Source organism: Panthera onca, chromosome C2 (genome assembly GCF_046562875.1).
Source record: "Panthera onca isolate mPanOnc1 chromosome C2, mPanOnc1 haplotype 2, whole genome shotgun sequence".
Lineage (NCBI taxonomy): Eukaryota > Metazoa > Chordata > Mammalia > Carnivora > Felidae > Panthera > Panthera onca.
In genome coordinates this window covers 95,974,851-95,999,522 of record NC_138347.1, presented here as the reverse complement: position 1 = coordinate 95,999,522, position 24,672 = coordinate 95,974,851, and the positions used below count along the sequence as shown (strand labels likewise).

The 24,672-nt window shown below is 44.1% G+C and overlaps 1 protein-coding gene across 5 annotated transcripts in view; it reads left to right on the top strand.

The window, feature by feature from the left end:
- Positions 1-6,637: 6,637 nt before the first annotated feature.
- Positions 6,638-24,672, top strand: part of GPR160 (G protein-coupled receptor 160) — a 91,333-nt gene continuing 73,298 nt past the window's right edge. The window contains exons 1-3 of one of the 5 annotated variants that reach the window (XM_060639200.3): positions 6,642-6,907; positions 7,581-7,708; positions 7,976-8,143. The gene's annotated coding sequence lies outside the window, so the exon portion shown is untranslated. Of the gene's footprint in view, positions 6,908-7,580; positions 7,709-7,947; positions 8,144-24,672 lie in introns of all 5 variants that reach the window. The other 4 variants (XM_060639201.3, XR_013549769.1, XM_060639196.3 and 1 more) reach the window with 4 other exon arrangements.

Sequence of the window (24,672 nt, the reverse complement as noted above, 5' to 3'; positions counted from 1 at the left end):
AGAGAACATGCATGCGGGTGCAAGAGTTGGGGAGAGTCAGAAAGAGAGGGGAAGAAAGAATCCCAAGCAGGCTCCACATTATCAGCACAGAGCCCAATGTGGGGCTCAATCTCACAAACCGTGAGATCATGACCTGAGCTGAAATCAAGAGTTGGACGCTCAACCAACTGAGCCACCCAGGCGCCCCGATAAAACTGAATTCCTAAGTCATTTTTATTTTCTCTGAAATCTGGGTTCTAACCTGATGAGATTGCTTGGAGGTGAGAAGAAGAGAAAAGAAACCAAAACTGGCTTTGCAGGTGCTGACCAGCACCCATTAGCACAGTTTAACACAAAATCACCAGTTATCATCCAGGAATCGTTATAACAACCTCCTACTTGGGCAGCCTGCTCACCTGGACGGAAACTGTTCCACCAAGAACGAGGATGACACAGATAACTTAGAGCATTCGGAGGCAGCATTTTCACTTTGAAGCTGCTGACTGACTATGCCAGCTCACTCCCCTGACCCTCTCCAAATTGTTATTGAACAATAGGCAGACCCGGATATAACATATAGAGGTGAATCAAACACAGAAAGTGCAGCTTAAGTCATGCATAGCCCAACTGAAAAAACAAAGAGAGAGACATGTATGGGAGGATATTTAAGAAAAATACTTCACTCTCAAAGAATTTAAAAAGAACCTATGATTCAGGAGTAGAATTCAGTGATTCATCACTTGCATGCGACACCCAGTGCACGTCACTGAATTCTACTCCTGAAACCAATATTGCACCGTATGTTAACTAACTAGAATTTAAATAAAAATTTGAAATAAAAACATACAGAATGTAATTTATAAAAAGAGAGAGGTAAACCAAGAAACATATTCTTAACTATAGAGAATAAACTGATGGTTACTGGAGGGGAGGTGGGTGGGGGGATGGGTTAAATACTTGATGGGGATTACAAAGGACACTTGTCATGAGCACTGGGTATTGTATGTAAGTGATGAATCACTAAATTCTACACTTGAAACTAACATTACACCGTATGTTAACTAACTGGAATTTAAATAAAAATTGGAAGAAAATAAATAAATAAAAATAACGAACCTGTGATTCATTGAACCTATGATTCAAGAGCTTCAGGAAGACATATGAAAGATCAGAAAGGAAGTAAAATGGCACCAACCAGGAAAGAAATGAAATGACATTGAAACCATTTTGGAAATGAAAACCACAACAGAAGTGCTAAGAAGTAAAGATACGTTTGTAAAAAGAATCAATGACTTGGAAGATGGGCTTGAGAAAATATAGCAGTCAGAGGTAAAGGAAAGACAATGAGTCAAGATGATAGGACGGGTGACCCAAAATATGGCACCCATCAACCTTTCTCAGAAAAATTACTTGCAAAATCTAGACAATCAAAGGACAGTTTAAGAGAAAGAGTTCAAGAATGGGAAAGACACTGCCTTAATGGGTCGCTGGTGAGAAAGGAATCATTTAAATACCAAACTAAGGTGAACAATAGCAAGAATTATCACAAGAATTATTACAATGTGTTGCAGGTTTGACATCATCAATGTAAACAATTAATCAGGTGTCTAAGAGAGCAAGTGGGGCATCAGGGCCCAGAGGCACCAGCAGTGAGGCATTCATCAGAGTATTTGGGCATTGTTTCTGTCTGCAGAAGTGCACTTGGCTCTCTGGTCTGCCCAGAGATTCTGTGAGCTTCCTTTTAAAAAATTTATTCTTCTGCTTAAATTAGATAGAGTAGATTCTGTTGTTTGTCAGAGAGACTTTGTCTGACAAGCCCTTCACATAGCATTTAAGAAAGACAAGTATGGGGGCTCCTGGGTGGCTCAGTCAGTTGGGTATCTGACTCTTGATTTTTGCTCAAATCTTGATCCCAGGGTCGTGGGATCAAGCCCTGCATCGGGCTCTGCGCTGACAGCATAGAGCCTGCTTGGGATTATCTTTCTCCCTCTCTCCCTGCCTCTACCCCACTGGTGCTCTCTGCCAAAAGAAATAAATAAACATGTAAAAAAAAAGAAAGAAAGAAAGAGGGGCACCTGGGTGGTTCAGTCGATTAAGCATCCAACTCCTGGTTTTGGCTCAGGTCATGATCTCTTGGTTTCATGAGTTTGAGCCCTGAGTTGGGCTGTGTGCTGGCAGCATGGAGCCTGCTTGGTATTCTCTCTCTCCCCTTCTCTCTCTGCCTCTTCCTAACTCATGCTATCTCTGTCTCTCTCAAAATAAATACATAAATAATAATTTAAAAATAAAAGACAAGTATGTGGTCACAGCAGTGAGTGTGAGGGGAAACTAGTGGTCAGTTGGTAGGAATGTTGTTCCAACCTTTTGAAAGGGCAATTTGGAGGGGTTGATTAAAATTCTAAACATAGGGGCGCCTGGGTGGCTCAGTCGGTTAAGTGGCCAACTTCGGCTCAGGTCATGATCTCGCGGTCCGTGAGTTCGAGCCCCGCGTCGGGCTCTGTGCTGACAGCTCAGAGTCCGGAGTCTGTTTCAGATTCTCTGTCTCCCTCTCTCTGACCCTCCCCCGCTCATGCTCTGTCTCTCTCTGTCTCAAAAATAAGTAAACGTTAAAAAAAAAAATTCTAAACATAAATCCCTGTGACCCAGAAATTATTCTTCTAGGAACCTATTTTACATACTTAAACACAACTTTCATTCACTCAACAAATCTATACTGAAAACTGCTAGTTGCTGGAGATCCTGCAATAAACGAAACCAATCTCTACTCTCAAAAAAAAAAAAAAAAAATCCTTACCCTCTTGGAGTTCACATTCTGAGGCGGAAGAGTGGAGGGAAAACAGTAAAGAAGGTAAATACTTCAAAGATACAGTACGTTAGAAGGTGAAAAGTGCTAAGGGAAAAAGAGAATGCAAGAGAGGGAACCAGAAGGTATCAGGCACTTGGTAATTTGTGCTCAGGGAAGACACTCATATGAGTAAAGACTTGAAGGAGGTAGAATATCAAATCATATGGTATTTGGAAGAAGAGAGTTATAAAAAGAGATGGCAAGTGCAAAGGCCCTGTGGCAGAAGCGTACCTGGCACACAAATAATAGGCCACAAGGAAGCTAGTATGGCTGGAACAGAGTGGAATATGGAAGGAGACAGCTCAGAGAGGTAATGGCATTGGGAGGCAGACAGAACAGTTTTATAGGCCATTGTAAGGACTGGTTTTCACTCTGAATGAGAAGGAAACCACTGGAAAGTTTTGAGCAGAGAGGGATAATATCTGACCTACGTTTTAACCTGACTATTCCACCTACTGTGCTGTAGATGGATTGAGGGAGGGCAAGGGCAAACACAGGGAGCTGTTCAGGAGGCTATTCCAATAATACAATCAACAGGAGGGTAGTGGCTTGGAGTTGGTGGGGTGGGGAGGTAACAGTGGAGTGGGGAGATGTGGTCAGCTTACAGGAATTGGCCAAAGCATAGGGACAAACATGTTCAAGGCAATGTTGTCTGTAATTGAGAGAAACTAAAAATAACCTAAATGTCTAGTAATAGAAGGCAGGTTAAATTAGGCAAGTTAAATTATGGTACTTTTTTTTTTTTTTTTTTTTACTTAAAAACTGCAGTTGAAAGCATGTATATTTTTTAAACTAAAAATCTAAGTAATACTAATTTTTAAATTTTATTTTATTTTATTTTTGAGAGAGAGAGAGACAGAGTGGGAGCCAAGGAGGGACAGAGAGAGAGAGAGACATACACAATCCAAAGTAGACTCCAGGCTCCAAGCCATCAGCACCGAGCCCGATGTGGGGCTCGAACCCACGAACCATGAGATCATGACCCGAGCCAAGGTTAGATGCTTAACCAACTTGAGCCACCCAGGCTGCCCATGAGCAATGCCAATTTTTAATGTTATTCAATTTCCGCAAAGAGGGATATGAGGTAGTTTCAACAAAAGCATGTTTTTGGACCATGAAAACATCTTGTTTGGTAATTAAAAATACAAACCTAGAAGCATTGAAAATAGAGTTTCTTATTTTAAAAAGATTCAAACAGAAATATGCACTTGCATTTGTTAACCTACGGTACCAGTAATTCATGACTACTTGCTACAAAGCACATAATTCTATTCTTTTACTTTTTTTTATTTTTCATTTAAGTAAACTTTATGTCTAAAGTGGGCTTGAACTCATGACCCTGAGATCAAGAGTGGCATGCTCTACTGACTGAACCAGCCAGATGCCCCTCTATTCTTTTTTAAAAACAACTTTTGGTACAGCAGATATAATCTAGAAATTGAGGAAACAAGAAGATTGAAACTTTAAGATTGACTTTGTTCCAAAGCATCTAAGATAAGAATAGGCAAAAATATTTGTCTAGGGGTGAAATTGGAAAGTGGATATGCGATTCTGAATCACCATAAGGCTAGGTATCCATCTGGTGGAGGCCAGGAACTCTATCAATGATCATTTATTAATCACACACCATATGCCAAGTACTGTGCCTTGTGCTTTTATGACAATTTCTAATTTTACAATACATAATCTAGGTTCACAAATTTGCCCAAAGTCATTAGCTAAAAAAAAAAAAAGAAGAAGAAGAAGGGCTAAAACTCGGATTGTTGCATTGTCTCATACCAAAACCCATTCTCTTTCGGCTATAATACTCTATATCAGGTAGGGTATCAATCAGGATTTCTTTCTGAGGCTTTTCTTTGGAAGGAATAATGTATCCATTAGGACTGTATTCAATTGCTTGTAACTATTCAATTGCTTGTAACAAAACCTGACCGAGAGTGCGTAAAACGAGTAAGGGAATTATTCTTCTCATGTCTAAAGTGCCGCTCCTCCTTTTTCTGGTGTGTGGTTCTGTGGCCACAAATCGGCTGCACCCCCTCCAACTTCACAACCACCTCACAGCCGGAGGCAAACAGGAGGAACGCTGTGACAACTGCGCAAGGGTCCTAAACAGTAAACTCCTCAGGACTCGCTAGGAGACTTCCTCCTACATCTCATTGGCCAGAGTTGAGCCACGTGACTGCCCCGCAAGGCCCGCTGGGAAGATAAGCACTTTTCGCTCCACTTACTGCCTCCCTGACCGAACTCTGCGTGCTCTTCGGAAAGTAGGAGAAATGGGTATTAAGAAGGCAGTGAGCAATGACGGCCCCATGAAGAATATCGGACAGAACAAGGATGTTGGGGGAGGAACAGTGACCTCAGAAGTGCTGCTGGATCTAGTGGATTCCAGGGGCTCTGGGCAACTCTGTTGACTAGTTTTCGTCCAAGAGAGGCAAGGAAATGTTCTGAGCAGCCTTGGGCTCAGCTTCAATTCTGTTATTATGGAAGGAGAGAATAGATATTGGGGAGCAACCAAGGGCTCTGCCTCAGTCCCGCCACAGGCCCCTGAGACAGGGTTCCCCTTGGGAAGGGGTCTGATGTGCACAGTTGTGTGCTCCGGAATCATTTCTAGACAGGAGGGGTCTGGGGCAGTTAACTCAGGCTTTGGGGGATGGAGGGAGAGCAGTAGGCATTCGAGGATACTTGGGGTTGCTGGGAGCGTCTGAAGACAAATTCGGTCTCCTGGATTGGCTGGAAAGTGCCAGTAAGAGTGCGGTTAGTCCCTCAAAGTCACCTCTTCCCAGCCCTGTCACTAGCAAGTCTTCATTTTCCTCTTGGATGAGTAATAACCCTACCTTGTAGGGTCGGTGCGAGCTTAGTTTGACGTGATGCTTGTCCACCTCCTGTTTTATATACACTCCATAGACGGCGGCTGTTATTTTTGAGAGGAACATAATCTGGTCCCCTCACGCTCGCTGCTCGACCTCAGCTCACATCCTTTCCTTCTCAGCTATGCTGAGTCACATGCCTTTTCTCAATCAGAACGTGCACACCCTGCCCAGCTTTCTGCTTCTGGCTTTGCTCACGGTGACATCTCGGCTGAAACACTTCACATCCTGGTGAATCCTATGGTCCTTTACTACACCAGCTCACCTCCAGGAATTCTCTGGGGAAGTCCTCAGTTCCAGTAGCTTCGCACACTTAAACTTCTGCCAAGGCTCGTTTCTTATTGCACCCTCTGGCGGGCGTTTACTAGATTCCTCGTAGAGCCAGTCCAGGCTTTCTGAGGGGTTAAAAAAGGCCCAGGCCACTCCCCTTGTTCAAGGTTCTGCATGAAAAGGAGGAGGAAATTGTGCCACATTTTAAATGTTTAGACGACTGGGAACTTGTAGGTGTTCAACAAATACTTGTTGAATAAATACAATATTTTAGCACCGTTGTTGATAAAAAAAAAAAAAAAAGACAATGCAATGTAATTGTGCTATTTGCAAATGTGCTATTTGCAGTTTATATAAAACTGTGAATTCAGAGTGCACTGCAGGCTTTGCTTAGTGGCATGCATATTTCAGGTTCTGTCACCCTGCGTGTACCTTCATCTGGAGACAACTGCCAATGGCCCTGCCCACCCTACTGGGGACGTAGATTCTCCTTGGGTTGGGGCTGGGGCTGAGGCTGGGGCTTCAACGCCTGGTACACGGCAGGGGATGTCACTAAGCGGCGAGTGGCTGCAGCTCTCCCCTTTCTCTACCCCTCTCCCAAGGATCCGGGGTGGCGGCTTCCATCGTTTGTCGCCGCCCCACCGGCAGGCGGCGCCCCTCCGGCCAGCCTCCCGGCGGGGTCGCGACGGGGCGTGCGTGTTTAAAGTCGGCCCTCCGCGGACGCCCGCGCTTCCTGGCGCCAGGCGGCTAGCCTGCCGCAGCTGGGGCTTCGGGCCGGACTCGCTGCCCCCGCCCTCCTCCTTTGAGCGCTCGGGGCGGAGCCGGGCGGGCGCACGGGGCTCCCGCCCCTCTCTCGGCGGTCACCTGGGGCCGGGCGCAGCAGGTGTCTGGTCTGGCACCCAGCGCCGGGAACGCGGAGCGCACGCCGGAAACCGCTGCACTTTGGGTGAGTGCGGGGGCCGGCGCCCGGCGGTTCGCACCTGCTTGCTCGCCCCGGGGTCCAGAGTGGTCAGCGGCGCCCGCGTTTTCTCCGGCGCGCGTTGTGCGCGTCGAGGAAGGAGACGAATTTCTCTTACAGGGATTCAGAAGCCGGGGTTTACTACTTAAGAGATCCTGGAGTGGGGCGGAGGGCCCTTGGCGGAAAGCTGCAGACGCCCGAGCCTGACCGCTTCGGATTGGGGGTTATCGCGTAGCCTTCGCGCCGGCGGTCTGTAGTGGGTTTCTGGTACGGGGTCCGTGGCTTGGGTTGGCCAGACATTCGCACCCTTTTTCCAGTGGAGATAGCTTTTAAACATAACATAGGTGATGTAGAAATGGTCTATGTAATTTTCCTCTCCTGGCACCCAGAGGTGGATGTAATCAGTCACGTACACAGACGCACGTGTGTTCGTTGGGGCGGACTGCGCGTCACCTCTCTTGGCCCTTCCGCGTTGGGGACCGTGCCCCCGCGCGCGCCGGCACAGAGATTAAGCCCCGAGATTTTTCAGGGCTGTTTGTTCTACGAGACCGTGGTACCCTGGTTCGTTCCTCTTTCCTGGCTGGCTCAGAATTCCTTCTAGATAACCTGGGGCTGCTCTCCGGAACTCGTCAGCTGAAGCTCCTTTTTCTCACCTGGGCAGGTGGCCCTGGGAGGCGGCGGCCGGGGCCAACCCCCGAATTCCGGAGGCGACCGCCAGGACCTAGCCCGCGGAGGAAGGTCCTGCGAGGAAACCGGCTCGCTCCGCCCCACCTTTTGCAAAAGACTCGGGTAAGGCTGGGATATGCTCTAACCTCATAAATAAACCCACACGGATCAGAATTGCAAAGGACGCGTGCTTGAGTGGCCCTGAGGATTGCTAATCGCTTCAGGTCAAATCGTTTCGCTTGTGCTTCTCAGATTTTTTTTTATTTTAAACGTATTTAATTACAAAAATGACTGCTTAATATACGTGTCTGACGTTTTTTAAACAAGCCTTTAAGACCGGAGTCTCTTTGTGGTATCCCCAGAGTTGAATCATTGGGAATTTGCCACTAGGGATCAGCGCGGCTGCCGTGAGAATCACGGGGAAGGGGGAACCTGCGGTTTAAACACTGTTGAAGAGACGTGACACAGCAGTGCAGTCCGTCTGCGAACGTTGGTTGGATCCTGATTCGAAGGGGAAAAAGTCACGAAACATTGAGCCAATAAAAGAAATGTGTACTGGTTAGTTGATCGTACTAAAGTAAATATTAGTTTTGTTTAGTTATTTTTGGTAATGGTGTTAGGATTGTGGTTGTTAAAAAAAAAACCTTTAAAAATACATACTGAAGTTGAAATGTAGGTGGAGGGTTTGCTTCAAAATAAACCACTTTGGGGCAACACTGCTAGTGGAAAAGTGAGGCGGGAGCTCCAAAGGAGATTGGCTGTGAGTTGTTAATAGTTGAAGCGGGATGAAGGGTGGGGTATGGAATTCCTTACACTATTGTCTCTACTATTCTATGTTTGGCATTTTCCTTTAAAAGTAACACCACCACCACTGCCAGCGGAGCGTTTGTTTGTTTGTTTGTTTCTTTTCCTGACGGTAGGTTTGGAGGGCAGCACCAGTGAGTGTTTCTAGAAGAGATTCAAGGCCTTCCACAGACCCTCACTCTTTGTAAATCGGGTGTAAAACCTGCCTCTTCAGACTCCTAAAACTTCTTTTTCTCCCTCGTGGGGTGCTGCTTTATTTTGCTCAGAAGGCATAGGGTGTTTGCTGAGTGCGACAGAGCTGAGGGGATCAAGTTGATGCAGGTGGATGCTGGGTCAGCCCTTTTGATACAAAGGGTATTAGCAAGCCTAGGGGTTGAGTTGTGTCCAGACAGACAGGTTGTGTAAAATGTGGTAGCAGTTTTTCTGAGCTGCCCAAATCCTTTCCAAGTTATGCACATCAAGAAACAGCTCAGAGTAGTAAACACAGTACTTATCCATTTAAGATTCGTGTATACTTTTGGAAGCATGGTATATACATCAGTAAAGAGTGTACATTATAAAAACAAATCACTAGGTAAGTGGAGGTCTACTCATTGCCTGAAAGAGATCTTAACCTATTTGTATTGCCATTTTCACCTTGTTTGCCCCAGGCATTATGACTTGGAAGTGTTTAGCAATGAAGCAACCCCTAAAACATTCTGTGGTGTTCTTTTTCCTTTACCAGAACCTTGCTTTGAAGAAGGGGCTGGGTGGGAGGAGTAATATCTGTATATTCATCCAACTTGCTCATTTTTTTCCTCTAGATTTATTATACAATTCCTGCTCATTCTGTCATGCTTGATTGGTAATTTGGAAACAGGGCAATTGCATGAGGGAGCTTTTAAAGTTTGGGGTGGGGAGAGGCATACTCCTGAAAGGTAAAAATCCTTAGTAGCTTCAGCGGAACTGATTTTAATGCCTCTTTGCTTTTAAGAGAAAACCTGTCTGTAATAGTTGAAAGTTGAAGTGTTGGTGCTCCTGGGTGGCTTAGTCGGTTGGGCGTCTGATTTCTGCTCAGGTCATGATCCCACGATTCGTGGGTTCGAGCCCCCCATTGGGTTCTATGCTGACAGCTCAGAGCCTGGACCCTGCTTTGGATTCTGTGTCTCCCTCTCTCTCTGTCTCTTTCCCCTTCACGCTCTGTCTCTCTCTCAGAAGTAAATAAAAATTAAAAAAAAAAAAAAAAAAGTTGAAGTGTTAGATCAGGCCCCTCAGCCTAGACCTTGCTGGTATAGTCCCATTCGTGTAAAAGAAGTTGTAAAGATGCTTTAAGTCAGTCAGTTGAGGAAATGCCAAAGCATGTCCCACTTTTGTCAAAGGGTGTGGAAAATAAGAGAATTGACAAAAATCCCCGTGCCTTTGGAAAATGTCATAGTGATGGTACTTCAATGAATGTGTTTGGCCTGCGGCTCAGTTTTCTTTGTGTGAGGAAAAGAAATATTGCAGCTGTTAAGTGACTTGACTTTCTTCCTCGGTTGTCTAAAACAAGGTGTGGAGAGAGAAAACAGACTTGCTGGGCCCTTAAGTGACCAGGCAGTGACCTAATGTTTCCTCACCTCTGTGTAAGGATGGTGGGACTGGACCCTGGGGAGTTGATTGCTAATCGCTGTTTTAAAGAAATTACCACAACTGTGACTCCATCTTCTCCCCACATCGCCTTACGGAAGGGGATAAACACATTTAGGAAAGCAGATTGCTGCTTTGTTGGCCTCGAAATGAGAGGAAAGGGTGTTGGCAATCAAGCCGCTCATACTTTTCTAAGTTGTAAGCACCCTGCTTTTATCTGCATCACTTCATCCCATCCTGTGAGGTAGAGCCTCAGTGGTGGATGATTATTCTAGTTTCTAACAGATGAAAACCATGAAATCTGAAGAAGCTAAGATTAGGCTAAATCGTTTCTTTAGAGTTACAGGGGAAGGAAATTTGACATTTATGAAGAGTTCATGGTAGTCTTCGCACACACGTTTTTAATTCTCACAAATCTCCCATCAGCCCATTTTGCAGATGGCATGGCAGCTAAGTAAGGTTAATGATGGACTTGAAGTCTTGCAGCTAATAAAAGCAGAGCCAGGATTCAAACTCAAATCTGTTGGGTCTTCGCATGGATTCTCCCTACACTGTCCATACTGCCTTTTGCAGACAGCTGAGCTACACACCCAAGAGTTGGTCAGTCAGTCTAGGCAAACTGTCTTTTGACTACATTCAACTGCCTTGGTTACAGACGGGGTCTGGGCCACATACAACCAACAGAAGTTTTATCGGGCCAGCAGAAAGTAAAAACAAAACAAAACAAAAAACAACAACCAAAAAAACCACCGAATCAGTGTTGAAAATTGGGAGATTTCACATGTGCTGCCCCAGGAATTCCCAAAGGCAGTTCTAGAGCAGAGTCGTGCCCCCCTGTTCCCCTGGCCTCCGCTACTCCCTTAAGTGTCCTCAGCTTTGAGACTGGCTCCGTCACACTCACAATGTTGTTTCTTCTACAGTGAGCAGTCTTTTTATGCATCTGTCCAAAAAGGGATAACAAAAATAGGTTGAGAAGCTCTTGTCCCAAGAAAAATGGAAAGCGCATATTCACCTGAGGGAATGAAGAGTCTTGTTTTCTCTGCAGTGTTTCTATGTCAGAAAGATACAGGCTATGTCATCATTTCCCCCCACACCCTGCCTGCTGTGCTTATTACACAGAACTTGAGAGTTTCCTACCCCTGCTATACAACCCAGATGGAGTGATGTGTGGGCAAGACACAGAGGAAAGGGGTACCCCCAATACCCAAACCACTAACTCTCTGTGAGTGGGAATATGGGTCTTGTGCACCAGGGTGTTCCGTGGGGAGAGGACGCCAGCAAGCCCTCCCTCTAAGCAGCCTGACACTGGGACCCACGTGGATCCTCCAGCTCGTGCGTTGGCTCTCCATAGCCGCTCTGAGGGTTCCCAGGACTTGCAGGGGTGCTCCCCACTCTCCCATCACTGCCCACCGGTCTGCAGCCAGTGACAGGTCCGCTCCTACCCACTGCTTAGGCATAGCCCCATCTGAAGCCTCTGCAGGAATGAGGAACTGAGGTGCCCACAGCCCAGCCTTTGAGAGATTCCTGTGAGGCAAGTTGAAGGATGGCCTGATTTCCTCATCTTGAAACTTTCAGTTAAGGGTCATGGAACAGATGTTCTCACCTCTGTCCATATCTGGAGTTTTATTACAGTTGAAGCTTCCTTTCTGATCTTTGTTTCCTTCCCCTGAATTCTGAATGTTCATAGATCTGGGGTGTGGGCAGGGGGCGGGTAGAAAAGAGAAAAATACCATAAATGAAACCCCGTTGGAGTGGTTTTGAGGAAATGTCAGGTGATGTTTTGAGGCCTTTGTTACTAGAACTGTCAATGTAGGCATGTACTTACCCTAGCATGATAAGAAAGAAGGATGGAGGGCTGCAAGTAGAATGTCTTGTTTAGTTGAAAGTAAGTTGAGAGACTGAGCTGTGTGGGAAATGCTAGAACAGCTGGTTGATTGGATCTTTTCCGGAGAACTCAGATCCAGGTTTGTGGGTGCCTGCTCCCTCAGATAGGTGATTACTAAGGCCCTTGCCAACTGACAGATGGCATGGGAAAGCGGGTTGATTGCCTACTGGCCACACCAAACAGAGGTGAGGCCGTGCGATCCTGAGTGTGGACTATCACGAGATCACTGTATTATTTCCGGTTCTTCTGCTACCTAGCTGTGTGTCCTTGACCTTTTTTCAAACCACTCTGAGCCCCAGTTTTCTCCTGTGTAAAATAATAATACCCATCTTGTAGGGCTGTGTGTATTCCGTGGCCCATCAGGTGTTATGGAATAAGGATTCACCATGGGTCAGCTCTTACTGTTGTTGGTAGAGCTTGCCTCCTTCAATTTTGCTTTTATTTGTAGGACTTTCCCCCATAGTTTTAGAAGGCAGGCTATAGGTTCCCAGCTCTGATCTCCCTGTTTTCAGAGTGAGCCAAGAGCTGCCCATCTGAGCAGCCTCATGGCCTTAGAGAAATGTTCTACAGGACAAACCCTAACAGGGTGTTTGGTGTAGCCACAGCTTTGCAATTGATGAAGAGAGCTAGGCCTGAGCCCATGGCTGTGAACCCTGAGCTTTGGCTCTGTTGTTGGGGGATTAAAATCTGCACAGACTCTGGAAAAGAGACGGACTCTTCTGGCATTCCGTGTGGGTGCAGACCCGTCCTGTTGTGGAAGAACAGGCTGATGTCAGCGTGGAATAGGGAGACGCAGGAGTCCCAGCCCCACCTCTGCCACTGCTTTGTGGGGGCTCATGGCAGACAGAGCACTCTGCGGCCAGTGCCTCGCTGTCAGCTGGGGATGAGTGTTCCTCGCAGGAGTGTTGTGAGAGGCTAACAAAAATTTTGTGAAATCCTGACACAGGTACAGTGACATACTGTGTCCCACTTGCCCCATGTTAGCAGTGAGATCATAGAGCTGGTAGACCAGCAGGTTTACCTTTTAACCTGGAGAAGTAATAAAGAGGCTATTAATTTTTACATAGCATTTTGTAGTTTTAAAAAAAGAGCTAATTTGATCATCGACCAGTGATGCAGGTTTATGTATTTGTATTTGTTTCTGTTGCCTTTTGTTGCCTATCAGGAGAGGGACACAAGTGAAGTGAGGTTCAGGCCAGAAATGAACCCAGAAATGGGAACAAGGCAAAGGCTGTTCATTTTGCTTTATTAGAGAAGGTAAACATGAGTTTGTATTCCTTATGCCCTTAAGGAATCCTGAGGAGCCTGATATCCTGGGGAGGGAAAGGGAGAGATTGATGGGGTGTTCCTGAGAAGCAGAAAACATCCATTCTGTACAGGGAGGCTGAATGGAGGGGTGGCCAGCACCCCCCAATCAGCCAAGACAGAGGTTGCTCCTGTTGACAGCTTCTGCCCAGACCTGTTCGTGGAAGTGCTAGCTGGGGGTCAGGGAGAAAGGTAGTGGGCGGATGGTCTCCTTCCTCCTGCCCCTTGTCCAGACTTGTCGGCTCTGCACTCCAGCCTGCCCTCGTTAACCCATTGCCTTTCTCCTTATTTCTCTTATTCCACTCCCAGCCGGGTGGTCCAGTGAGCCCTCTTACAGCCTCGCACTCCCACCCCATCCCCCAACTAATAGGCTCCCAAGCCTGCTCCCTGTGATGAGGTTTTTGGGGTGACCATGGGGTTCGTGGGGTCCAGAGCGATGACCAAGAAAGAATTCTTGAAGACATCTTTGCAAAAAGGTGATTTTATTGAAGCACAGGAACAGGACCAGAGGGGAGGAAGAGCTGCCCCGGGGCCATGAGGAGAGACTGGTTACATACTACCGTGTTGGGGGAGACAAAGTTCTGGGGAAGTTTCCAGTGAGATTTTCATACGCTAAAGAAGACTCACAGGATACTGGAGGCCTTGGCTAGTGTCAAGCTAAGGTGGTTTTTCCCTCTACAAATCATTAGCATTAAGACAGTAGGGACTTCCTGGAGGAACATTTTACTCTGCTAGCCTCAAGTATTTGTCAATGGGCTGCAGGTTATAAGGAAATTTAGTTCGATCTGCCATTTCCTTCTGCCTTTGTTTCCCACATCACTATGGAGGGGTGATGGAGACTTAGGTCCTGCGGGACTATGATCTCTATCAGTTAACCATTTGTTTTCCACCTTCCCTTTGTTCTTGGGCCACCAGGAGTGCCCGAGGAATACCACAAATACTCCACCTGGTGGGGGGGGCGGGGAACGGGCAGTGTTTGTGGCCTGTTAGCTTGCCTTATGCTCCCTCATCACCTGTAACCAGCCCTTGAATGGGTTTCTCTCTGCTGCCGCCTCCATTTTCCATTGGTATCCTTGCATCCATGATCGTAATCACATGCAAGCTCCTTCCTGTCAATTTTCTTTTATTCTGGAAAGGAGAAAGGAAAAAAAAAATCTTCTATTACCCCACTATTCAAGGACCCAAAGAACGTTTTGGTGTATTTCTTGCCAGTTTTGTTGCATTTTACTATTTGCTTTTTAAAAAAATAATTTTAACATTTTATAAACATTTAATTCATTTTATGTTAGCATTTAAACAAAGTTCTCATACCGTGATTAAAATTTATCGTTCCATTTTCATGTGATTATAAATATTATAAATATTATTTGTGATAATTGCGTGCTATTTCAGGCTTTTTTTTTTAAGCCATCCTCTTAATATTAGAGAACTAGGTGGTTGCTTATTTTTTGGTATTGTAAATCATTCCAAGTTGCATTACATAAACCTGTGATTCTGTGATATAATAAGAAGTAAATATATTTGGCCTTCATCCAAGGTTCTGGTACCAAGCTCCTGGTGGGGGGAGTGTCTTTTGTTATTCAGAATAAGTACCTTTCCATTACACTCAAATTTATGCTAATGAGGCAACTCTAAGGGCTGGTTGCCAGGGGAGCCAACCATGTGATTAGAGGGGTGGGACTTTCAGCACCGTCCCCATCCCCTTCCCCTCAGCACCCCCCCCCCCCCAGGGGGCTGGAGATCATCTTAATAACTAATGGCCAGCTATTTAATCAGTCATGCCTATGTAATGGAGGTTGGTGATCCATCAAGATGCTGGGAGGGTGATGTGCCCGGAGTGGGCACAGAAGCTCTGCACCCTTTCCCTGTACCTTGCTCTGTGCATCTCTTCCAATTGGCTGTTCCTGAATTGTATCCCTTATAATAAACCAGTAATAGTAAAGTGTTGGTCTTAGTTCCAAGAGCTGTTACCAAGCCTGAGGAGGGGGATGTAGGCACTCCCAATTTTTAACTTGGTAGACGTGTAGGTGACAACCTGGCCTTGTGGCTGGCTGGCATCTGAAGTGGGAAGCAGCCTTCTTGTGGGGCTGAGCCCTCACCCTGTGTGGCCTCCGCTAACTCTGGGTGGTGTCAGATCTGCTTGGTGTGGAAAACCTCACAAGTTTGGTGGTAAGACGTGTTATGTGTGGGGACAGTGCTTTTTACCTTCTGATTCCATTTCACATTATTTGGAATGGACTCCTGTAAGAATAATTACCGAGTCCCAGGTTTTGAATAGTGAGTTTTCTTTCTGATTACAAAAGCAATGAATTTTCATTGCGAAGGATCCACTGAGTGTAGGGAGTGTAAAAAGTAAATGCGCCCATCCCGTGACCAACCAGAAAGTCACTGTTGGTGTAGTTTGTCTGTCCTGCAGGATGTGTGCATCCAGTTTTGCTTGTCCACGTGTGGCCCATGGACAGCAGCCTGGACATCGCCTGGGAACTTGTTAGGAATGCAGAATCTCTGGCCCGTGCCAGACATTGAATCAGGATCCATTTTTTAACAAGACCCACATTCAAGTTTGAGAAGTGTTGGTTTACAAGGCCGTGATCCTACCAATCACAGGGTTCTGGCATTGATTAACTCTGATCTGTGTATATACATACGTTTTTCCTATTCACCCAGTATTGAGATGGTACTCTCTACCACTGGTTTTCAGCCTCCCAACCCCCCTGCCCTAAGACCATCTGAGGACAAGAGCTCACTCCCCTCAGTAACACGGATTCCAGGATCAGCAGAATCTCTGGGAAGCAGGGGGAATACCACGATGCTCCCCTGTGAGAAGCCCTGATATATATAGCTTTTAGCTTGCTTCTAAATTTTTTTTTTTTTTTAAATTTTTTTTTTTTTTTTTTTTTTATTTATTTTTGGGACAGAGAGAGACATAGCATGAACGGGGGAGGGGCAGAGAGAGAGGGAGACACAGAATCGGAAACAGGCTCCAGGCTCCGAGCCATCAGCCCAGAGCCTGACGCGGGGCTCGAACTCACGGACCGCGAGATCGTGACCTGGCTGAAGTCGGACGCTTAACCGACTGCGCCACCCAGGCGCCCCAGCTTTTAGCTTGCTTCTATCATTGAACATCATATTGTCAGCATTTTCTAATACTCTTTCCTGCAAAGCTTCTCTTTCATGTCTGCAGATAGTGTGACTATCATAATTCATCTGACTACTTCCCTGCTTTAGGCATTTAAGTTTTTTTGATTCTTTTGAGGGAAGAGAGTCTTCTGTAGGCTATTATAAGTATGCCCTAGTGAGCTGCTCGTACAGTACTTCCTTCCTTCAACTCTGATTATTTCCTTATGATAAATCCCTGGAGTGGAGATAACTGGGTCAAAAGCCACGAACATTTTAAACCTCTTTAAATCTACCAGGAGTGTAGGAAGTACCCCGACACCGAACCATTCTGCGCAGTGGTTAGTGTGGTCTGTAGACAGACTCTCTGGGGAGCAGAGGTCGTGACTCATTCAGCATCACCCCTGCAGGCCTGGCTTAGAGCAGACTCTAGGTTATGACTCTAAGGGGGGTTGGGAGAGTGGAAGGGAAGTTACTGGAAGGGTGGTGGCTTCCTGTGGTGGTGGCCTTCCCTTCCTCCTAGCCTGAGGCTTAAGTTGTAAGAGATGCCACTGAGCTGGCCACAGCTCCAGGTCTATCTTACAGTGGTAAGGGGCAGGGTGGGGGGGTGGGCTCTGTGTGTGTGTGTGTGTGTGTGTGTGTGTGTACATACATACGTACCTGTAGTTGAGGCCTGACTCTGTTGGACTTGCCCTTGACTTGGTTTTGCTTCCTAAGTCTCAGACTATTAGGCTAACACTTTTTCTTCCCATGACTAGACCAAGAAACTCACATTAAGCAAACATTCTGAGAGGTACACTATGATTCTGACATAAAGAAAATGAAATATCAGCATTGTAATTGAGTTGCAATTTGGACTTGGATGCCTGGAAAATATTTTTGGAGTGAATGAATGAATGAATGTACAAAGAATAAATGAGTCTGATTCTGTTTCCATAACATACAGAAGTTGAATATATATGTGTGTATCATATGACATAATTAAAGCATTTAAAAATGAGTATTGTTGGGGCGCCTGGGTGGCTCAGTCGGTTGAGCGGCCGACTTCGGCTCAGGTCATGATCTCACGGTCCGTGAGTTCAAGCCCTGCGTCGGGCTCTGTGCTGACAGCTCAGAGCCTGGAGCCTATTTCAGATTCTGTGTCTCCCTCTCTCTGACCCTCCCCCGTTCATGCTCTGTCTCTCTCTGTCTCAAAAATAAAACATTAAAAAAAATTAAAAAAAGAGTATTGAATCATTAGCCACTCATTTTTATTAACTATTTGACATGTTATGGTTTCCGAATAGACACACACGTAACCATACCATCTGGAAATAAGTGTGATTGATTGATTCAGAGTTTGTCTAATAGTAAAGTTTTTATAGAGTTTTGGGAGGAATTTTTAATCATTTAAAAGTTTATTGAGGTACATAAGTAAAATTCTAAGTGTTGTGTTTTGATCAGTGTATGCACCCATATAAACATCCCAGTCAAGATCCAGAATATTTTCATGCTCCAGAAAGTTCTCTCATGCCCCTTTGCAGTCAATCTCCCTACCCTAGAGGCAACTGCTGTCCTGATTTCTAGTGCCATACATGAGCATTGCCTGTTCTTTTTTCTTTTTTTAAGTTTTTTAAAATTTATTTTTGAGAAAGAGACAGTGTGAGTGGGGGAGGGGCAAAGTGCGAGACACAGAATCTGAAGCAGGCTCTAGGCTCTGAGCTGTTAGCACAGAGCCCGATGTGGGGCTAGAACTTGTGAAACACGAGATGGTGACCTGAGCTAAAGTTGAACGCCTAACCGACTAAGCCACCCAGGTGCCCCGACTTTGCCTGTTCTTGAACTTCGCATATATGAAACATAATTTACATTATATACAAATATAATATTTGTAAATGGAATAGTATACATTAGAACAAAACTGCCTTTTGTCAACAGGTTTTTGAGATTCATGCATATTTTGTGTTTCAGTAATTTGTTTCTTATTAATAACTAATACTCTTTTTTTCAATATACACAATTTTTCCATTCTCCTTGGAAGAGCGTTTGGGTTGTTTCCAGTTTGAGGCCATTATGATGAATAAAGCTGCTATGAACAATCTTGTACAAATTTTTAAAACAAACTGTTTTAGGGGGGTGTAATTTACATGCCATAAAATCCATCCATCATAAGTGTACAGATCTATTATCTTTATAGACTTTTACACTCATTACCACATTCTAATCTTAGAACATTTCTGTCACTCCCAAGGTTTCTTCATGCCAGTTTACAGTCAGTCCTCTCCTCTAAGCCAGGACAGCCATTACTCTTTCTCTCTCGCCTTTTTTGGATATTTCCTAAAAATAGAATCCTAGAATATGTAGTTTTTTTGTGGCTTCTTCCACTTAGCATTGTAGTCTTGAGGTTCGTCCATGTTGCCACATCTGTTAATAGCTTGTCCCTTTGTATTGTTGATAGTATTCAATTTCATAGATATACCATATTTTGTTTATCCATTTACCAGTTGTTGGACATCTTAATTGTTTCCAGTTTGGGCCATTATAAATCATGTACAGGTGTTTGTGTGGACTTATGTTATTTTTCTTGGGTAGATTCTTAGGAGTGTAATTACTGGATCATATGGTAAGTTTAACCTTTTAAGAAACTGCCAAACTTTTCCCAGAAGTGGCTGTTACAATGTTAGAGTCTCACCATCAGTGTATGAGGGTTTTGATTTCTCTACATTCTCACCAACACTCAGTATTGTTAGTGGTTTTGACTATAGCCATTCTAATGGATGTGTGGTGATAATATCATTGCAGTTTTTGTTTTTTTTTTTATGTTTATTTATCTTAGAGACAGAGCATGAGTAGAGGAGGTACGGAGAGAGAGAGGGAGACACAGAATCTGAAGCAGGCTGCAGGCTCTGAGTTGTCAGCATAGAACCTGACACGGGGCTTGAACTCATGGACTGTGAGATCAGGACCTGAGCTGAAGTCAGATGCTTAACTGAATGAACCACCCAGGCAACCCTCTCATTGCAGCTTTTAATGTACGTTTCCCTAATGACTAATGATGTTGAGCACCTTTCCATGTGCTTGTTAGTCATTCATGTTATCTTCTTTGGTGAAATGTTTAGTTAAATCTTTTGCTCATTTTCGGGCACGTGGGTGGCTCAGTTGGTTAAGTGACTCTTGGTTTCAGCTCAGGTCATGATCCCAGGGTCATGGGGTCAGCCCCATGTCAGGCTCATTGCTGAGTGTGGAGTCTGCTTAAGATTCTCTCTCTCTCTTTCTCTCTCTCTCTCTGCCCCTCTCCCCTGCTCTCACACTCTCTTAAGAAAATCTTTTGCTCATTTTTAAAATTGGGTTGTCACTTATCTTAGTTTCAAAAAACTTTAAATATTTAAAATATTTAATAAAAATTCAGTTGTTTAAAGTCTTTTAAAAAGTCTTTTATCAGATATATGATTTGCAAATGTTTTCTCTGAATCCATGACTAATCTTTTTATTTTCTTAATGGTGCCTTTTAAATAAAAAAACTTAAATTTTGATGAAGTCTGTTACCTGTTTTTTTTTTCTTTTATGGTTTGTGCTTTTAATTAGGTATCTAAGAAATATTAACTAACCTCTTACAAGCCTTTTTTTTTAATAGACTTAATCTTTTAAAGCAATTTTAGATTTATAGCAAACTTGAGCAGAAGGTACAATTGCCAAAGATTCCCAATATACCCCCATATACCCATATACCTCCACACATGCATAGCCTCCCTGGTTACCAGCATTCCCATATCAGAGTGGTACATTTGTTGCCATTGTTGAACCTACATTGACACATTTATACTTGCCCCCAATCCACAGTTTACATTACAGTTCACTCTTGGTGGTATATATTCTGTGAGTGTTGACAAACCCATAAAGACATGTATTTACAGTTACAGTATTATACAGACTGATAGTAAAAATGCTCCGTGTTCTACCTGTTCCTTGCTCCCTCCTCTCTATCTCCTGGCCACTGATCTCCATAGTTCTGCCTGTTCCAGAATATCATGCACTTGGAATCATATAGTATGTAGCCTTTTTAGATCGACTTCTTTCACTTAACAGTATGCAGTTTTTCTCCATGTCTTTTCGTGACTTGATAGTTTTGCTTTGTTTTTTAAGCCCTGAATAATAAAGGTTTATCCAAGGACATTTTGGTTGCTTCCAAATTTTGGCAATTTGAGCAGTCTTTTGTGTGGACATAAGTTTTCTTAAAAAAATTTTTTTTTAATGTTTTATTTATTTTTGAGAGAGAGAGCGAGAGCGAGCCTGTGTGTCCATGAGTGGGGGAAGGGCAGAGAGAGAGAGGGAGACATGGAATCTGAAGCATGCTCCAGGCTCCAGGCTCCAAGCTGTCATCACAGAATCCAACGCAGGGCCCAAACTAACGAACAGTGAGATCATGACCTGTTGATTAACACATATTTTGTATGTTATATGTATTATATACTGCATTTGTGCAGTAAAATAAGCTAGAGAAAAGAAAATGTTAAGAAAATCATGAAAGAAAACACATTTACAGTACTGTACTCTATTTATTGATAAACATAAGTTCCTGTTGTTTGCGTACAAGATGAATCATCTGTGTGTCAGTACCTCCATCAGTATTGTCTTACATGGTAAAAACACTCTAGCTATTGTACGTATTACTAACACTAGATGTCAAAAATGAAAGGTAATGTGAAAAAGAAATTGTGTTTATTTACAGGTATAACGATTCATGCATTGATAACACAAAGAAGCAACAATATGATTGCTTTATGGTAGCTAGCCTATACACTAATGAATGAATCATTATAAAATTTTTTTGGCATACAGTATTATAGTCCTATTTGTATGACAGTGTTGAAAACATTGTTACATTTTTTTTAAAACCGCTTACCTGTAATGATAGGCTGATACATAATTTCTCCAATCAGGAGAGAAAGGGGCATATTGTATGGTAGAGTTATTCTTTGAAAACAAACTTTAAAACAATAAGAAAAATAACACATTATTAATTTTATATTATCACTCAGCTTATGCCTATGTAGAGGAGGCTGTCTACAGCCTCGTCTTTCATACAAGTCTTGTACGCGATGTTTTACGTGATGAATACTTGGGTGGTGATGACGAGGATATAAAAATGTGTGATACAGTTCTTGCCATATATTTATTAGATTTTTCACACGAAGACACTTTTTTCCCAAATACATATAACATAAGCTTATTAACTGGATGTCATGATGATTATTTACTGTTCATTAAGTGGAAGTAGACCATGATAAAGGTCTTCATCCTATCATTGTCACATTGAGTAGGACGAGGAACAAGAGGAAGGATTGGTCTTTCCTGTCTCGGATGGCGGAGGTGGAAGAAATGGAAGGGGAGTCGGGAGACGCAGGCACACTTGGTGTAGCTTTATGGAAGTACATCATATTTTCTGTCTGATATTTTTTGCTTTTTCATTTCTCTACAGATGTTTCTATGTGGTACCAATCCTCCTACCACCAATTTGCTTTAGCTTCAGTTCTCGTATCATAGAAGAGTCCACATCATAAAAGTAGATAGCAGTCTTGAATAATCAGAACACTTCTGCCAGATTGTCTACTGTCCATTTATTTTCTGGCACTGCTTCTTTTTCTTCCTCCTTGACATTGGTTCGGAAGCACTCTAGTCATTTTCTGTTAATTCTGCAGTGCAGTGTCTGTTAGCTCTTCAAAATCCATATCTTGAAACTCTTTAGCCCCACCTTTTTTTTTTTTTTTTTTTTTTTGCCATATCTGTAGTTTCTGTCTTTGGCTTTGTTGTAAATCCTGTGCAGACATGCTCAAACTGCATCTGGATGAAGTTTTCTCCAGCAGGAATTTGTTTCAGGCTTGATGGCATTTTCATGCTTTTTCTTTAACAATGATGGCATTTTCAATAGTGTAATCCTTCCAGACTTTCATGACGTTCTCTCCATCAGAGTTCTCTTCCATAGAGTACCGTGTGTAATGAGCCCTAAAGGTCCTTATGATCCCCTGATCTAGAGGTCAAATTAGACATGTTGTGTTTGGGGGCAAATAAGGGGCACTTTGATCCCTTGGTGTTGAACTCCTAGGGTTGTAAGTGACCGTGGGCACTGGCCAATATCAAAGGAACTTTAAAAGGGAATCCTTTATTGGCAAGGTACTTCCTGACTTCAGGGACAAAACATTAATGGAACTGATCCAGAAAAAGGGCTTTTGTTGCCCAGGCCTTCTTATTGCACAACCAAAAGACTGGCAGCTGGTGTTCATCTTTTCCCTCCAAGGCTTAGGGGTTAACAGCTTCATAGATATGGGCAGTCTTTATCATCTACCTGACTGCATCTACACAACAAGTAGCGTTAGCCCATTGCTTCCCGCCTTAAATCCTGGTTCCCACTTCTCTTCCTTGCTAGTAAATGTCCTTTGTAGCATGTTTTTTTTTTTCCAGAATAAGACACTTTTGTCTTCATTAGAAGCTTGTTCAGGGGCTGCCTTGGGTGGCTCAGTCAGTTAAGTGGTCCACTCATTTCAGCTCAGGTCATGATCTCATGGTTGGTGAGTTTGAGCCCCACATCTGGCTCCACGCTGACATCCTGGAACCTGCTTGGGATTTTCCCTGTCTCTGCCCCTCCCAGGCTTGCACTGTCTCTGTCTCTCTCAAAGTAAATAAATAAACTTAAAAAAAAAAAAAAAACTTGTTTAGGCAGATGTCCTTTCTCCCCAACATTTTTCTTTATGGTGTCGGGGAACTCATCTGCTGGCCATTGGTCTGCAGAGGCTACTTCTTCTTTTATCTTGACATTTTTTTAAAGCCAAACCTCTTTCTAAAATTATCAGACCATCCTTTGCTGGCATTAAACTCTCCAACTTGAGATCTTTACCTTCCTTTTGCTTTCAGTTGTCATATATTTTTTTTTTCTTGAATCTTTTTAGAGTCTGTACGTAAGCCTTTTTTATAGCAATGCTCTACCCACATGAAAGCTGCATTTTCAATACAAGATAAAAAGGCATTTTGCAAACAGTGTAAGATTTTGAACCTGCTGGTGTGACTTCACAAACTTCCCTCCCCTCCCCTCCCCTCCCTCCTCCCCCCTTCCCCTTCCCTCCCCTCCCCCTCCCCTCCCTCTCCCCTCCCCCACCCCTCCCTCTCCCCTCCCCTCCCCCACCCCTCCCTCTCCCCTCCCCTCCCCTCCCCTCCCTCTCCCCTCCCCTCTCCTTTCCTCCTGAATTCAGCCATCTTGACATGGTGGGCAGCCGCAGCTGCAGACCTCAGTCTCCAGTATGTATCAAGCAAGCCAGCTCATTCTTGCAATATCATGACTTCTCTCTGCTTCTTGGGAGCACTCCCAGCGTCGCCGGTGCGCTTCGTATGGGTCCCGTGGTGTTATTCAAGATTTACGGTATTGTGCTAAACACGAAAAATACGTGAGAACTGTGAGAAATCACTTTTTACTGCGACGTGCGTTTCATTTCACTGGAGAGGCATGCTGCTCACGCAGAGATGGTCAGCGTCACGGGGCGTCTTGAGGGGATACTTGCAACCCTTGAGCCCACGGCAGACGGGGATGGCTGTGAGGTGATGACATCGTGCAGTAGGAACTACAGGTGGTTTTACGCAGTTCCGATTCTATACCGCATCTTTGTGCTTGTTTACGTTTCTCTCGACAGCAAATGGTGCCATGTTAAGTGGCGGTTAAGTTGAACTTGTTACAACAAATTTGTGGGTGTTTTATGGTAGCAAATGATAAAACTGACAAGTATAATACATTTTCGTATATTTTATGCATTTATGACATACCTGACTTTCTCTTTATTTTTTCCGATATTTCTAGCCTACACAGTTTGTGTCTGAGTTTTTTCAAATCGTTGCAGACCTCCAAAAAATTTTCTCGTATGTTTATTGAAAAAGAAACCCGCGTGTAAGTGGGCCTGTGCAGTTTTAAACCCTTATTGTTCAAGGTCCGCTGTATATAAACATGATCTACCATGCGGCGCCTGGGTGGCTCCGTCGGTTAAGCGTCCAGCTTCGGCTCAGGTCATGATCTTGCGGTCCATGGGTTTGAGACCTGCCTTGGGCTCTGTTTTGGCAGCTTTGGAGCCTGGAGCCTGCTTGGGATTCTGTCTCCCTCTCTCTCTGCCCTTCCCCCCGCTCACACTCTGTCGCTCTCTCCTTCAAAAATAAAAAAAAAAACAAAAAACATTAAGAAAACAATATTTAAACATGATCCAGAAATAGTTTTACTTTCCCTTTCTAATCTCTGTTCGGTTCCCCCCCCCCCCACTTGCCTTACTGAACTGACCAGCACATCCTAAAATGTTGGATAGAAATGATCAGAGAAGATATTCTTGCCTTTTTCCCAATTTTAAGGGGAAAGTGGTCA